The following is a 16,658-nucleotide window of genomic DNA, read 5'->3' on the forward strand; positions in this document are numbered from 1 at the left end:
TCCAAATCCAGCTCCAGACAAGTGACAAGTGGAGTACCTCAGGGTTCAGTACTGGGACCGCTCTTGTTTGCCATCTACTTCTCTGACGTACAGGCCAACACTAAGGGACTCTGGCTAACAAAGTTCGCAGATGACTGCAAACTGGGAGCCATTATTGAATCCCCAAATGATGTGAATATTCTACAAAATGGCCTTACAGAAACAGATGTTTAGTGACAGAGCCATGGGCTCAAGTTTAATGCCAAGAAATGTATAGTTATCCCCTTTGGGAAAAAACATGTAACCATGAATTACCACATAGGTGGCAGTACACTAAACACTGAAAGTGTGATGAGAGACTTAGGGACACAGGTGGACAGTGGTCTCACCTTCGATAACCACATCACCACAACAGTCAGGAAATCCTTCTATGTGGCACACCTTATCACTAAGGGCTTCTCATCCAGAAAAAAAGGAGGTCATTGTCCCACTTTACTCAACCTTCATTAGGCCCATTATAGTGTACAATGCCCCATTTGGTATGTACCTCAAAAGACATCTGCAACAGCTGGAAAGGCCACAGAAATACCTCACTAAAAGAATCACAGACCTAAAGCAGATTCCCTATGCTGACCATCTAAAAAAACTCCACCTATACTCTGTGGCATATCGTCTACTCAGTGGCGATCTCTGCTTAACATACAAGGCCATGTCAAACCTGAGCTGTTGGACATGCTCCACTTAAAGAAATCCCAGTCCCTCAGAGCCAGATGCTCCAGGGATCTAAACCTTGTCATCACAATGAACAAAACATGCTGGAGGGATGGGTACCTGACCCAGAGACTCCCTATACTCTGGAATAGACTGCCCATACATGTCAAGCAGAGAGCCTCCTTGGCCTTCTTCAAAAGGAACCTTGACGATTGGATGGGAGATAGGAAATTCACCCCGGGGGGTCATGTCAGTCGCCCTGCTAGACAGGGATCCAGGGAAGTAAATATTGTGGGAAGAAATATCCAGGGAATTGTTATGGCTAGGCTTGTATAGGCATTAGGGCCGATAGCCTAGTACCAACCTATGAGCCTATGAACCTATGAAAAGCTTGACTGTAAATATGATCATGAATTTTGAACATGCAAATACTATTGCTAAAAGTTCTTTCTCAATTTGAGCATATTGCATTTCAGTTTGGGTAAGAGTTCTAGATGCATAGACTACTGGTCTGCCTTCTTAAATAATAATTGCACCAAGACGAAATTTTGAAGCATAACAGGAAAGTTACTGGCTTATTGACATCATAGTATCTTAATGTAGGTGGGGTAGCAATTTTCCGCCTAAGATCTTCAAATGCTCTGGTACTGTTCCAACCAAGACCATGTAAGATTTTTGCACATCAGCTCTCTCAAAGGTACTGTCAACTCACTAAAGTCTGGTATAAACTTGACTAAATAGTTAACCATACCAAGAAAATGTTGTAGAGCTTGAACATTATCTGGTGCTGGCATTTCAAGAATGGCTGCTTGCTTGGATGGGCCTGGTCCCAAGCCAGTGCTAGTAAATAAATCACCTACGTATGTAACATCTTGTATTCTGAATTTGCACTTTAGAAGATTGAACTTCGAGTTCACTTCATGTGCTCTGTCTAGAGCTTTCCTAAGATTTCTGTCATGCTCTGCTTCACCATTGCCTCTGACCACTGGCCTGATCTCTGGATCTAACTTCATAGAATACATAACTGGAAGTTTGCCTAACGTGTCACCAGAAACCTCAGCATACTCAAAAAATAGCATCACTGAAAATGGAACTGGGACATGTGCTTATATGATGAATTTTTTTAGTTAAAGAAATAAGATTCATCCTCCAACTGTCTCTGAGACCCAGTAATGACTTCACAGGTCTTTGTACTACGTATAATTGTAAGCTGTAACAGTTTCTAGCCAAATAACATGAAAGCACTACTGAGTCTTTGGTTTGAATCTCTTCACCTCCATAAGCAACAAGTTTTGCACAAATGGCTACATTAAGTTCTCACCCACTCTCACCTTAGCAAATGTGTCTGCTGACATAACATTACACTTTGAACCAGTGTCTACTTTAAGCTTGGTGGATTTACCATTGATCTGGACAGTACAAAACACTTCATTCTTTGCCAATAAATCTACTGCATCAATCTTTTCACCAATTACTGATACACCATCTACATAGAAAGTAGGGTTGCAGTTTTCTCTATGATCAGCTTGCTTTTTAAGTGAACCTTCTTTACAACTGTGTGAAGTTTACTTAATTTGCAAAACTTTTGAAAATGGTTCCATTTTTTTACACTTGTGGCATTACTGACCAAATGCTAAGCATTTTTCTTTTAGACGCATGGTCGGCACCACAGTTGTGACAGTTAACAATAAAGCTTAATTTGAATTTTGTTGACTCACCCTTGTACTGCACTGAGCATGTCCTTCTCACTGAACTAGTCTTAGAACTTGCTGGAAGACTGAGTTTTACCTACCACACCAGCAGGGGTTACTGCTGCCATGTCCTTAGGCCTGCTTCTGCTAGCCACATGTTGCATGCTGTCTACATTTGCTCTGCAGTCTACTGAAACCATGGTCTTATGACTCGCAAGCATACTTTTGTGCCTTTCTGTAACTTCATGGATTTGACAAATATCAATAGCTTTGCTCAGCATTAAATCACTGTCACAAAGCAAACTCTTTCTTACTGCAGCACTATTAATACCACACACAAGCTCATCTTTTAAATCACCAAACCTACACATTTTAGCCTTGTTTCTCAAGTCAGTAACATAAGATGCAAAAGTTTCTCCTGGCTTTTGATCTCTTGTGTAAAACAATTGCCTCTCTAATGTAACATCTGTCTGGGGGTTTCACATTTCTCTGAATTTGCATTTCAAGCACTCAGGGTCTTCCCCTGATTCGGCCTGTACAGCAATACAACATGTTTTCCCTTCTCCTTCATATACTGCTGGTGTCTAAACAAATGAACACTGTTTTTCAATGGCCTCTGACCCAACTATGTTTAGCAAAATGAATGCCCTGGTGCATGCATCTTTGTCAGAATAAGCTGCTTGTATAAAAATATCATACTCTTGCTCAAATATTCTCCAATTTTCTGCAAACATCTGATCAAATTCAAGTGGACCTGGTCTGCAAAATGCCTCTGCCATACTGACACATACCAGTGAAGGCTTTTGCAAATATGCATGAACACAAACACATGCCAGAAATTTATGCCAGTACTTGCAGGGTTGGCTCGTACTACTGGGCTGCAGGACTGCAGCCCCCACCCCCCCACCAGCTGTAAACAAAAAATATAAAAAAAAATAAATAAAACAACAACACAAGTCCCATAACTTCTAGTCTCCCTCCAGGATACAAGTGCTCTTCAGCAATTACATTCTGCTTGCCGAGCACACTCAAGCAAATCTGCAGTCTGCGGCTACCACTCCACCCATACAGTATAAGAAGGAATCAGTACTGCAAACTAAACAAGGATATAGATTTTGAGCCTCAAGAGCAGGAGCACACTCAAGCAAACCTGCAGTCTGCGGCTACCACTCCACCCATACAGTATAAGAAGGAATCAGTACTGCAAACTAAACAAGGATATACATTTTGAGCATCAAGAGCAGGAGCACACTCAAGCAAATCTGCAGTCTGTGGCTACCACTCCACCCATACAGTATAAGAAGGAATCAGTACTGCAAACTAAACAAGGATATACATTTTGAGCCTCAAGAGCAGGAGCACACTCAAGCAAATCTGCAGTCTGCAGCTACCACTCCAACCATACAGTATAAGAAGAAATCAGTACTATAAACTAACCACGGATATACATTTTGAGCCTCAAGAGCAGGGTCAGTCCACCCAGGCATTCTACATGTATGTTTTATGAGAGTGAATCTATTACATTAGCAGTATTTCTGAGTAGTTCTCAGCTTGCTAATAAAACTGACTGTTGTAGCCTTGTGTCCTCCCCCCCCGCTAGTACAGTAATCCTAACTGTCCAATAGACAGTATACATTTAATTCACATCCCTGTTTCTAAGTTAACCATCAAGCAGCCCTCTCAGTGCTTTCTGCCTTAGTTTGTATCACTTGGAGGCCCACCTGTTTATTTGCATCTCTATACATTCCCCTTCATTGCTAATGTAGCTCCCTACTCTAATCTGTGCACAAACTGGTTACTAATCAGCAAATCAATTTGAAAACACACTCCCAACCTTAATAAACTTTGCTGTCTCTTCTCTCCTTCAGTTTACAGGTAGTTTGAATTATTACTTACCCCCTCTGAGGCCTTCACTGATTGCCTCTCTGGTTTCTTTGCATTCCACCTGGTTTACACCCCCTTGCGCTATCTCCCTCCCCCTATACAAAGTCTATATTAGAATCCTGCTGAGCATGGAGCCATCTTTAAATTTCTAGTCTCCCACCAGGACACAAGTGCTCTTCAGCAATTACATTCTGCTTGCCGGTAAGCCACTAGACCTCAGGAATTTGTTTTAAAAGTGTTCAAATTTCTAAAGTAATACCTACTTTTTTTTCTCTTGTCTTGGTTGGCTCTGCCCCGCTCCGTTTGCCCTCGCTAACGCTCAGGTTCTCTCTGCTCCCCTTCCCTGCCTCCTATTCCCTCTCGCCCCCACTACCTCTACATTTATAGTAATCACAGCCACACCCACAGCTCACCCTCACATCACCTCCACCAATCACAGCTCCTCACGTCATATCACAATATACCACACAAACTTGCTCCACACAAAATACTCCCAATCACTCTCATTCCCACTAGGCATTTTTACATCACCCCCACTACTTCCCCATCCACATATAGTGCAACCCTATAATTCCTATTCAGACCCCGCACCTAGAAACAACTTAAACTTTATAACCATGACTATTACACAACTAAGACTTGTCTGTCTTCTCATAATTCTTTACAACACCACAAGTTATCACTCTATCAATATCCCTAAACTTAGTAGCACAACACTGCATTATGCACTCTCGTATACAGACACCACAAATTATAATAATTTCTGCCCACAGTTATTCAAGAACTACATAACGGACCAATTCAGAACTAAACACATATGCTCTCATTCCTACTCCAAAAAAACACAATACTTTCTCACACTCCTCAGCAAACTCCAGCATCTGTATAACCATTTTAACTCCAGGCTCACCATAAGTGGGGATATCCACTCCAACCCAGGTCCAAATCCATCCTGTCCAACACAACTACTCCAACACAAATGTCAGAACATAACACCCCCACTTTCTTCATCCCTGGGCAAATCAACAACAGCAGCAAAACCAACCATTTTGTAATGCTAAATATTAATATTAGAAGTATCAAAAATAAAATACCTGAACTCCAGGCCACAATAGCACACTACTCCCCAGACATAGTTGCTTTAACAGAAACCTGGCTAAATAAAAACATAGCTAACTCAGAAGTTCTCCCTACCAGCTACAATATCATTAGAGAAGACAGACCACTTCATAAAGGGGGCGGAACTGCCTTACTGTACAAGTCCAACTTAACTGTCCATCAATTACCAAACTCCTACCCCTCCCCCAATAATTGGGACATACTTATCTCACAACTTCAACTTCACCCTAAAAAGGTCATCGCCACAATTGTGATCTATATTCCACCTGGTAATGCACCTACTAGCCTTGAAGACTTCTTATCCTGGTGTTCTTCCACATACTCACAAGAAACCCTTATTCTGGGGGACTTCAACCTAGATTGGTTCACCTGTATATCTGAACCACCAAGTAATCTAATAAATCTCCATGGCTGCCAGCAGCTAGTCCAAATTCCAACTAGATGTGATAAAAAATCTAAAAGGGAATCTATCCTTGACTGGGTCCTAACTAACAACCCCACATTGTACCCTCACACAGGTAGTCTCCAGACACCTTAAGTGACCACAACATAATATACTTTATATGTAGTAGAAAAAAACACTAACTATATATCCACTAGAAACACAAAAAAAATTCTCTCCTGAGGTCAACACTTTACTCTGTAACTGTGACTGGACCCCCCTAAAAACCCACACACTTGACCAGGCTGTAGCATTTTTCAACAAAACATTTCTACAACACCTAGACATTGTCGCTCCATTGCACAAAATCAAGGTTAGAACCTCTACAAACCCCTGGCTCAGTAAAGAAACCAAACAAATCATCAAGTCCAGAGACACTGCCTGGCTTTACTACCAAAAAAACAAAGAAACACTAAGCCTAACTAAGTACTAAGAACTGCGCAACCGTGCAAAAAAATGCATTAGGCTGGACAAAAAATTTTACTACACAACATTACAAACTAAATACCAACACAACCCACAAAAATGTTGGAAAAATGTAAACCAGCTACTAAAATCCACCCAAAAGGCTACCCCCAAACCAACCACCCCTGACACTAAAGTTCCTATCGAAACACAATTCAACTCCCACTTTGTGAACTCAATTCTATCCTTAGTATCACAGACAGTTCCTTCCTCACTATCCCCCCCAACACAAATAACACTAATACAAGCTTTACCCTCAAAAACAGTTTCCACCACTTCAATCAAAAGCATGCTCTCCAAACTAAAAACCTCATCAATAGCAGCCGACCTACTCCCCAGCTATTTCTTGAAACTCACAGCAGATGCTATTGCTATCCCAGTCTTAGATCAATTGTTGAAAACTATGTGCCCAAACTCTGGAAAATATCCTGTTACACCCATACATAAAGGCGGGACCTCCACTGAACTTAATAACTACAGCCAACTGCTTTACTCTCCCCCTTGGCCAAAATCCTAGAAAAATGCATCCATACCCAGATGCTAAACTATCTGCTAGACAGCAACATCCTGTCACCTACTCAGCATGGTTTCAGACCTGCCCATAGTGCCACTACAGCCCTCCTCTGCTTCACAGACACAGTAAACTGCCTCACAAATGGAGGCCTACAAGTGTCAACTCTTTTTTTGGATATGTACAAAGCATTTGACACAGTCTCACACCAAATCCTGCTAAACAAACTAAGCCAATATCATCTATCAAATTCCACTCTTACCTGGTTCCAAAGCTACTTAACTGACAGGTACCAAGCTGTGAAATGGGAAAATTCTCTCTCTCCTCAGCTGCCCATAACTATAGGAGTCCCACAGGGTTCTATCTTAGAACCACTACTATTCACAGTCTTCACAAATGACCTCCATACCTCCACACAGCATGCATCTATAATTCAGTATGCAGATGACACTACCTTAATCTGTGCTGCCCAAAACATTCCCACCCTCCTGCAAACAACTCAACTAGCATTCTCTGATGTTGAAAACTACCTTACCAAAGTCCAACTTATCCTCAATCCAAAGAAAACTCAGCTTATGATTATAACCAGTTCTAACAAAAACACAGTCAATTCACTATCTACTCCACAAATGCTACTCCAATTGCTCCAGTGGCACAGGCTAAGCTATTAGGAATAACCATAGACTCCCACCTAAAATTTGATAGTCATCTCAACTTCACTATTAAAAAAGTAGATGCCAAACTGGGGTCACTCTACCGTATCAAACCATTTCTTACCAACAAAACAAGATCAGCCATTGCTCGCTCCCAGCTTCTATCCACCCTACTGTATACATCTCCCATTCTGACTAATCTCAACAAAACTGAACTAAGCAAAATGGAAGCCTGCTATAACAGAATTGCCCACTTTGCTGCAAATTGCTCATATAGAACTCATCACTGTACTGCTTTGAGACAGCTCCACTGGCTTGAACTGCCCAACCTCCTAACCTACAATCAGCTCTGCCTCTGTCATTCTATCTATTACCTCTCCAATAAGTGTCCTGCTCTCAAAAACCTAGTACAACATCACTCAGCCAAACAGCCTCTTAGATCATCAAGCAAACTACTACTAGAAGTCACCAACAGCTACAATAGCTTTGGAGATGCCCTATATAGAAGTTCAGTGGCTAAAAAATGGAACTCTGTCCCTACTAGCATTCAAAACACATCATCCAAAGTCTCCTTTAAAGACCTCATCAGGCAACATTTCAAGCAAAGTTGGCAGTGCCATGATTGCTCCCCAGGGTAGTGAAAGCGGATAACATATACATACAAAATCTAGAGCACTTACAAACACTGGCTAATCTACAATGTATGTACTGTACCTGTGTACTATGTTTGTATTCTACCTATGTTCCAAATTTCAGCTGTACACCACAAATCTATTAATTACCTTTATTTTTAAAATTAATATTTTTTTGTTTGTTCTCTCCACTGTAACTGTTTATGTACCGCATACCACTGTAAAAACACGTCTCTTGTAATTTCTGTGTATACTAATCATGTCTAAATAACTAAATGTGTCTAATTTTTCTTTGTGGAGCTTTTCTCTCCGAGACACTGCTGAAAAAGGGCCTTTTTGGCTCAGTCAGACATCCCTGGTTAACAAATGTAAAATAACTAAAATAAAATAAAAACTTAAATAAAACAACAAAAACAAGTCCCGGAACTTTTGTACATGCACACACTGTAAACAAAAAATAGAAAAAAATAAATAAAACAACAAACGCAAGTCCCAGAACTTAAATAAAACAGTAAATGCAAGTCCCGGAACTCTGCTGGTGAGGCAGTCCAGATTAGGAAGAAAGCATGCAACAGCAGAGAGGGGATCAGACTGCAACATCTGCAGGCTGGGTAGCAGTTTAGTCTCAGGTTGTGTGTGTAATGCCCCAGTTAAATACACCTGGTGGCTAGATTCAAACCCTGCAGCTTGAGAGCAGGTAGCAAGAGCTTGAATTCCCTACCCACCACCATTTGTGAAACGTTTGCCTCATATTTTTGTTCTGTTCTGTTCCTCATAAAACCTGTGATTTTCCTGTTAGATTTTGAATTCACTAAATAATGACAAGCATTTGCATTTCAGACTTAATATTCTTCAGAATGTACATGGTAACAGTTTTATTTATGCTAGCAATTTTCTGTTTATAAGATCAATATTTGAAATTAGTCCCTATTTTTGGGGCTGTATTCCCCCATTATTGGCTTTGCCCAGCTTTTTTGTGCTAAGAGGTTGAGAGCTATGGTGAGAACTGAATTCAATGAATATGTTTAGGGGCTGTATACTCCCATTATTGGCTCTATCTATGTGTTTTGTGCTAAGAGGGTGAGAGCAATGGTGAGAACTGAATTCTCTAAATGATAGCCATTTAATTTTCAGTCTATCTGCCTTTCAAGTAACAGCTGATTTGGCTTAGTGGTATGTTGCTCTGACTATAATGCATAGGGTCCTGGGGTCAAGACTTGGCAGTGAAATGCACGGTAGTAACAGCATTTTATTCTAGCAACTTTCCAAGATTATACAAGTAATGTTTAAAATGTGTCCCTAGTTTTGGGGCTTTTGTCCCCCCCTCCCAATAAATTTTAGCTTTTTCCAGATTTCTTGTGCTTCAAAGTTGAGAGATACAGTTGAGTGTTGAGTGGATTTTACAAGGATCTGAGAGCTTGAAAAGAAGTTTAGTGTTGCTTATGCTGAGTCTGCTTGCATTGTTAATAGCACAACAGGTAGTGTACTTGCTTTTGATGCAGAAGGCTGTGAGTTCTACGCCCATAGTATATAGATACATTGCTGACACTGTACTGTGTTGTACTTTTAAAGGGGTGAATGCTGCAGTCCTGAGGATGTCCTCTTTGGTGGAGATACCTAGTAATGATGAAACTGATCAGTTTGTCATCCATTCCCTATTGCAATATTACTAGCTTTTTTTTTTTTACTGTAAAATAGGCAATTTATTCCTGAAGGGCAACAGGCACTTTATTTATAGATGAAACAATGAAATATAAAGTTGTTTGCTAGCAGCAACCTCTTCATTAGTTACAGCTCTCTTTAATGTGGAATTATTTAGATGACTTTTACTTCTGCAGAGATTGTGCATATTTGCTGATACTGGTGGATTGTAGACATTTGAGTAGACTTTTATGATGGAAATGTTCTGAACTGGGCAGTTTTATTATTGGTGCATGCATTTTGTTTCATTGTTTACTGGAAAAATGTTCAAAACAATAAATTTAAAATGCCCTCTAACAACTGTACTGTATTATACAAGGAATATCATTTAATATAATCAGGAAGGTGTATCAAAGAACACATATATGTTTCCTGTGCAAGGGGCCTATGATTTGAAAACAGACCAAAGTTAATCTTTATCTGCCACTGGCCAGATGTATTTTCTTTGAATATGGGTTTCAATGCTGTTTCAATGAATGTGAGTTTCAAGGGCAGAGAAGTTTTAATGCTAAGTTAATTTTCATTGTGAGACTCCATTACTTTGTTTGGCAAATGTCCATTAGTGTTTGTGCTGTAAAATGTAAAATAAAACTTAAATGAAATCCAAATCATCATAGAAGTAAACAGTATGCACATTACAGTGTTTACGGTAAATGGGACAAAACAGCCAAGTAATGGGACATTGGAATAGCTGCAGGGAGAGGCCCCATTTGACCATGATTTTGGGAGGGGGGAAGGGTGGCAAACTCAGAGCCCCAGCTGAACTATACCTCTTAACTGTAAAGATTTTTGCAGAATGAATAGATTTTTGCTTCTTATTTTTGGTTTGTTCCTCATAAAATTTGTGCTTTTCCTGGCAAATCATTTAGAAATGAAGTCACTAAATAATGACAGACACCAAGTTTCAGACTTCATACTCTTCAGAAAAATGCATGTTAAAGCAAGACCTGTTATTCTATCAACTATCTTAAGCTTATACAAGAGCAATTTGTAGTACTATTTGTATGTTCCCCCAATATATTTGGCCTTGTCCAGATTTCCTGAGCTAAGAGGTTGAGAGGTATGCACAAATAAATCACTTTATAGAATTAGGTTTATCCAAACCTTTCAACTGTCCACAATTTTGGTTGAAAATGTTGCTCTCAACCTAATATTCCCTCCGCAAAATGGCAAATTTGGAAGAAAACATGGAGAGTTTTCAATTAAATAATTGTAATGATCAGAGTTATAGATTGCTTTTAATTTCAGAAACGCATGTAGATTCTCTGATTTTGTCAGCTGCTCAAGTTAACAGTACTAATATTTAAAAAGTGTCCCTTCTTTGACAGGTTCTCAGCTGTATTATGCACCCATTTTATATTTTTGCATCACATTTTGGTCTGTTTTTCATAAAATTGTGTTTTTCTGGCAAATTAGTGGCAAATCATTAAAGACAGAAGTTAGAAAATGACAGACATTTGAGTTTCAGATTTCATACCCTTCAGAAAATTCATACTAATGCAAGACCTGCTATTCTATTATCTTTCTAAGTTTATAAGAATATTTAAAAATTGTCCTTATTTTGGGGGCTTTGTCCCACTTCTGTTTATGGCTTTGTCCAGATTTCTTGTTCTGAGCCTGAGAGGTATGACAAATGTGTCAGGGCAATCGCCATCAGCCAGAGACATTTCAAATTGTGGCATACTTGATGCACCCTCACTCCCCCACATAGTGACTCTGAATGTGTCCAAGCAAGGCAAGGAGCAGTTATGCAGTGTAAGTGTGCAGAGTATCCCACCATCCAAGGTAGACACAAATACTACAGTGTTTTTTTATCTGTCCATGATTTTGCAGAATGTTCTGGTTTTCTGTCATATTTTTATACTGTTGATTTATGCTTCTTCTTATTCAGAAAATGCATGTTGTTGCAGTGCCTATTGCTCTTTGTTCAAGTAGCAATGCTTTAATGTCCGTCAGGTAAGCTTGTCTGACTAAGCCTAAGATGCAAGCACGCTTTAATAAGCATACTGTTAAATAATTCCCAACATTGAAAGCCTTTTCGTTGTTGCCATGCAGAGAATATTTACATAACAAGATAGCATATAAGCCTTAGGTATTGAAATGCGTATGACAGTATTTGTAATAAAGGACAGCATTACAGTATTTTCAGAAGCTCATTACATTTGTAACTTGTGCAGTAATCCTTTAAGCACTTTATCTTGAGCTTGTTTGCTGTTCATTTTTTACTTTGATCATGTTTTCCCCATGAAATAAGTAGATAGTTGTTGTCAGGCAGTAGGTCTTTTTTGGATAAGAAACATTTTTACAAGTGGGGGCATCACAGAGATTGCTACTTTCAGCATGTTACTTGGTACTTTTATAAAGCTGAATATAAATTATACTTAGAACTGCAGTGCAAGGAGAAGTGGTTTGAGTTGAGTGCTGCTTGTTTTTTATACTTGATTTTTGACTGGAATTCCAGTAATTTAAAAATAATTTATTTTTTCATGCCTCACAACCTTTTTGTTTCCATCTAGATATTAAGTAAGCTGTCATGTAGCCAATGCATTGAAATGTTTTTTTCTTCTTCTACAATTCATTTTGTCCTGATTGGACTCTCATAAAGATGGTTTGGCACCCAGGGCAACATATTTAATTAAAGTCCCAGTTTTTGTGTTTTTTAGCATAGCTCCACCCCTTTCTAGTTGGGCACACCCCTTCATGTTGGCCCCACCCATTCAGCTGTCTCCTGCAGCCCCCCTTTGATTAGACATCACCAGCTGCTATTGAGTACTTATAACTATGCCCAATAGCACAACATAAAATATGAAATAAAACAAAACCTATCCAATATTTGTGTAACATTAAATGCACAGACAAAGTAAAATCTACTGACATTAACCTTAAAACTTTAAATCAACCTGGATACAGCAGATACATTTACCAGTTATTTCATAAGTATTGCAGAGATCTTCTAGTCATCTTCACTAAGACTCAAGGATCCTCAAGTTATTCACAGCTTCCACCTCCTGATTTCTATTTACATCAACAGTATAAACCACTTAAGCTACTAGATAAAGGATATGGTTCACATCTATAGATCAACCACATCTCACGTTCTTCAAACATCTTTCACAGAACAGCCTACTCTCCTAAACTGTAGCCTGACAGCAGAGACATTTTTAAGCATAAGGAAAGAGGCTCAAGTAATCCCCTCCAGAGATCATGAAAACCATAAGAGTTGCCATCCAATCACGTTACTTAAGCTGATCTGCAAAGCTTTAGAAAATGTGCTACATGCTTTGCTAAGTTATTAGAGGTCAAGTGATCTCTTATTAATATACAAAGTAGTTGTAGGCTTGGCCACCATACACAAAAAGCACTAACTGATGTACTATTGCTACCAAACGGGATGCAGGACAGATAACTGCAGCTTTTTCAGAGTTTTCAAAAAGTATTCAACATCATTAATCATAGTGTAACATGTAGGTTGAAATGACTTGGATATTCTCCAGCAATGGTCTGAGTGGTTTAAATCATACTTTACTGAAACTGAGCCTGTTATGTGACTGTGTCCTATCTACCCCTTTTCTTCACTATCTTTGGAAATGGCACACAACTGTGGCAAGATACCCTGCACCTCCCCCCAGCACGATGGGACAAATCCCCAAATCCCATTAACATACATCAACTCCAAGATCACCATACTTTACAGAAATGGGATTACTCTGAGAAACTGCAATCTCAGATGTGATATATACAACTCAACAGTTTTGGTCATAAAATCTCACTGTTGCAGGACTTAAAATCATGAGCCTAAGAATATTAAAAGGTTATCAGTTTAATCATCTGTAAATGAGCCTGATTTAGTTTAATCCTCCGTAAATGAGCCTGATTTGGGCTGATTTAGTCCAGAAATAATTTACTTCTGTACTAAAGTTTAATTGATTGTTCTGTATTGCACTAGTTTTTTGAGCCCTCTTCCTTTATGAGTGATTTATTTATACCTGTTTTGTAAATTTAAATGAGAAAATGACTGAAAATGTATTTATATATCTATATAAATCTGTCTCTCTCTCTCATATATATATATATATATATATATATATATATATATATATATATATATAAATATATATATGTGTGTGTGTGTGTGTGTGTGTGTGCGTGTGTGTGTGTGTGTGTGTGTGTGTGTGTGTGTGAGAGTGTGAGTGTGTGTAAGAGAGTATGAGTGTGTGTGTGTGTGTGTGTGTGTGTGTGTGTGTGTGTGTGTGTGTGTGTGTGTGTGTGAATAAAAATCAGAGCTACAGAATTTTTGGCAGGAATGATAGCCACAGTATCTACATATTGCAACAGCTTGGCAACTCCACATTGTCTGAACATATCATCAGACATCATAGATAGGAGTGGCCCTAATATTTAGTCTTCTGGGACACAAATTGACACTACAAGAGAGAAAATGTCTTCTTTTCATGTAACAATAACTTGTGAAACAGCAAGAAGCACTGAAGAGCATACCATAACTTTTAAGGGTTTTTAAGAGGATGTGATGGTTGACTGCAACAGATGTCTTTGACACATCTGGAAAAAAGTGACCCAACTACATCCTAAATGTAGGTTCTAAGATTCAAAGAAACCTTGTTGTCATTTAGGAAACACAAGTGCTACACAAAATTTTGAGTGTCAGCTCTTTTACAAGAAAAAAACATACACAAAAAAGAAAAGGCAGGATAGGTATTAAAGAAAAAAAACACCTACCATATGTGAACACTGACATTTAAACAGCAGCATCCTCTCCATGTTAAGTCCAAACCAAATCCATGCATCAATGATGAATTTGTTGCTGAAGTAGCTATGAGTGTACTCATTTCTGAAATTTTAGATATCAGGGTAAAGGGGCAAATGGATGATAAATATTCAGAGCTCCTGAAGCACTACCTTTATCTATAATTGCCCCCCCTCCCAGAGAGAAGAAAATATTTCCTTAATGGAATGATTAATGAAAGGATTTTGGGATGTGCAATTTCTCTATCAATGATCTTCATAAACTCTGAAGTCTGAGGTATAGATCCTGATGTCAGTTTCTAAAGTGGTCTATATACCACATTTGGTAAGTGTGAAGGGAAAGTGCTAGACATTCCTATTTAGAAGAGACCCAGAAAGTAAGTTATCACCTGACATACCCGTTTTACAGGAACAATACAATTCCAGACGTTTTAAGGTTATTCACATTGACTTGTTGCTTACCCTGATAGATGTTCCTTTATGTGTTAAGCATAGTTGGTTTTACTTTAATCCTTGCTTCTCAATGCATCATAGGGGCTGCCATGTGTCTTGACTAGTGGCATTGAATCCATAAATTGTTTCTATGTGGGGTCAAGTATATGATGTGAAGAGAGAGATCCATGAGAGGTTCACAAGCAAGTCCTCATTAATGTAATCTTTCATTTTTTTACTATCTCGCTGTGTACTTTCAATTTGTCTATTTTTGTTTTTAAATTGTCTCTATGTATCAACCAATTTTAACTTTTTTTGTATTTTAGTAATTCTTAATTTTTGTGGAGCTTTTCTCGATAGGCCTGCAATGAAAATGGGATTTTTGATGCCATTCCTGCTTAACAATGCAAAATAAAATAAATAAATGCTAAGTAAGAGTAACTTAAGCTCTAATCAGCTCATATTTCCAGATAAGCTGAAACCATTGTTCCCCTTGGGTCTCAGTGCTGCCATACAGCAAATGAGTAAATGATCGCTTACAGTATTACCCAATAAGCTCTAGGCAGAATAGTATAACTGTCAAAACACAGCCTAAAGCACACTATGTCCTGCTACTCTATCCTTCCTTATAAAAAATTACCATAAACAACAGTTTGACTGTAGTCATGTAGTTCAGACTTCTAGTCAATATTCAAATTACCAGAAATAATTAGTTATGTCTTTATGTTAAATTCCAACCAATAAGTGGTGCCTTCTGTTAAAATTACATGAATGCAACCGGAGAATGATCTAAGCAGCCCCAAAATACTTCTTTTATAGTGCTGACTTTGATGTGAACCAGTTCACAAAGATTTGCTTGTTAGGCAGACCTTAAGTCAACTTAGCACAATAGAATTATAGCACCTCTTGCAAATGTATGCTTTCTGTAAGACCTAATAACCTATACCATTGTAGATGTGTCAGGGATACATCTTGCATTTGCAATGTTTCAAAAATGGGTATAGCATAAGCTTGACACAATATCATCAGTCTATGCAATAGATGTATCACACTTTAAATGCTTCCTGTATTTAAGTAGAAAGATTTCAGACCCTTTCCATGTATTCAAATATCTTCTGTAGGAGTTACAGTAGCGTTACTGAAGATTGAACCTCTACTTGAATGTATGTAAAACATAAGGGGAACACAAATCAGAGTTACAATGGCAGTGCTACATTATAACTATTCCCTGACCAAAACACCTTAGACTGGAAAGATGTTCCATAGGTTTAATGTGTTTGAACTGCCTCAAGAAAGCATTGGGGATTTTTAAAATAGGAACAGGGGGTGTGGCCAAGATGATGAACTGGTAGAAGCACTCTCTAAGAGCTCTCTAACCTGGATTATATTTCTGACAGGATTTTTATTATCACAAATTTTTTTCGACTTACTTATCATTCCACTTCTAAACAACTGGAGAATCTATTCAACAATTTAAAAAAAAAATTAGAACTAAAAATTCCTGTCATATTCATATTGACAAGAAATCTTCACTCAGCTTACCAGAATGAGCCAAAATAAAACTTCATCTCAACATTCCTCCCTCAAAAAGGAATTGCATTCACTTTTAACAAATATACAGGATCTATCCTTGAAAATAGACAAAATGGACGATAAACTAGATTCCTACAAGGA

This window comes from Protopterus annectens, chromosome 9.part0, assembly GCF_019279795.1.
Source record: "Protopterus annectens isolate FY-2018-M chromosome 9.part0, PAN1.0, whole genome shotgun sequence".
Lineage (NCBI taxonomy): Eukaryota > Metazoa > Chordata > Ceratodontiformes > Protopteridae > Protopterus > Protopterus annectens.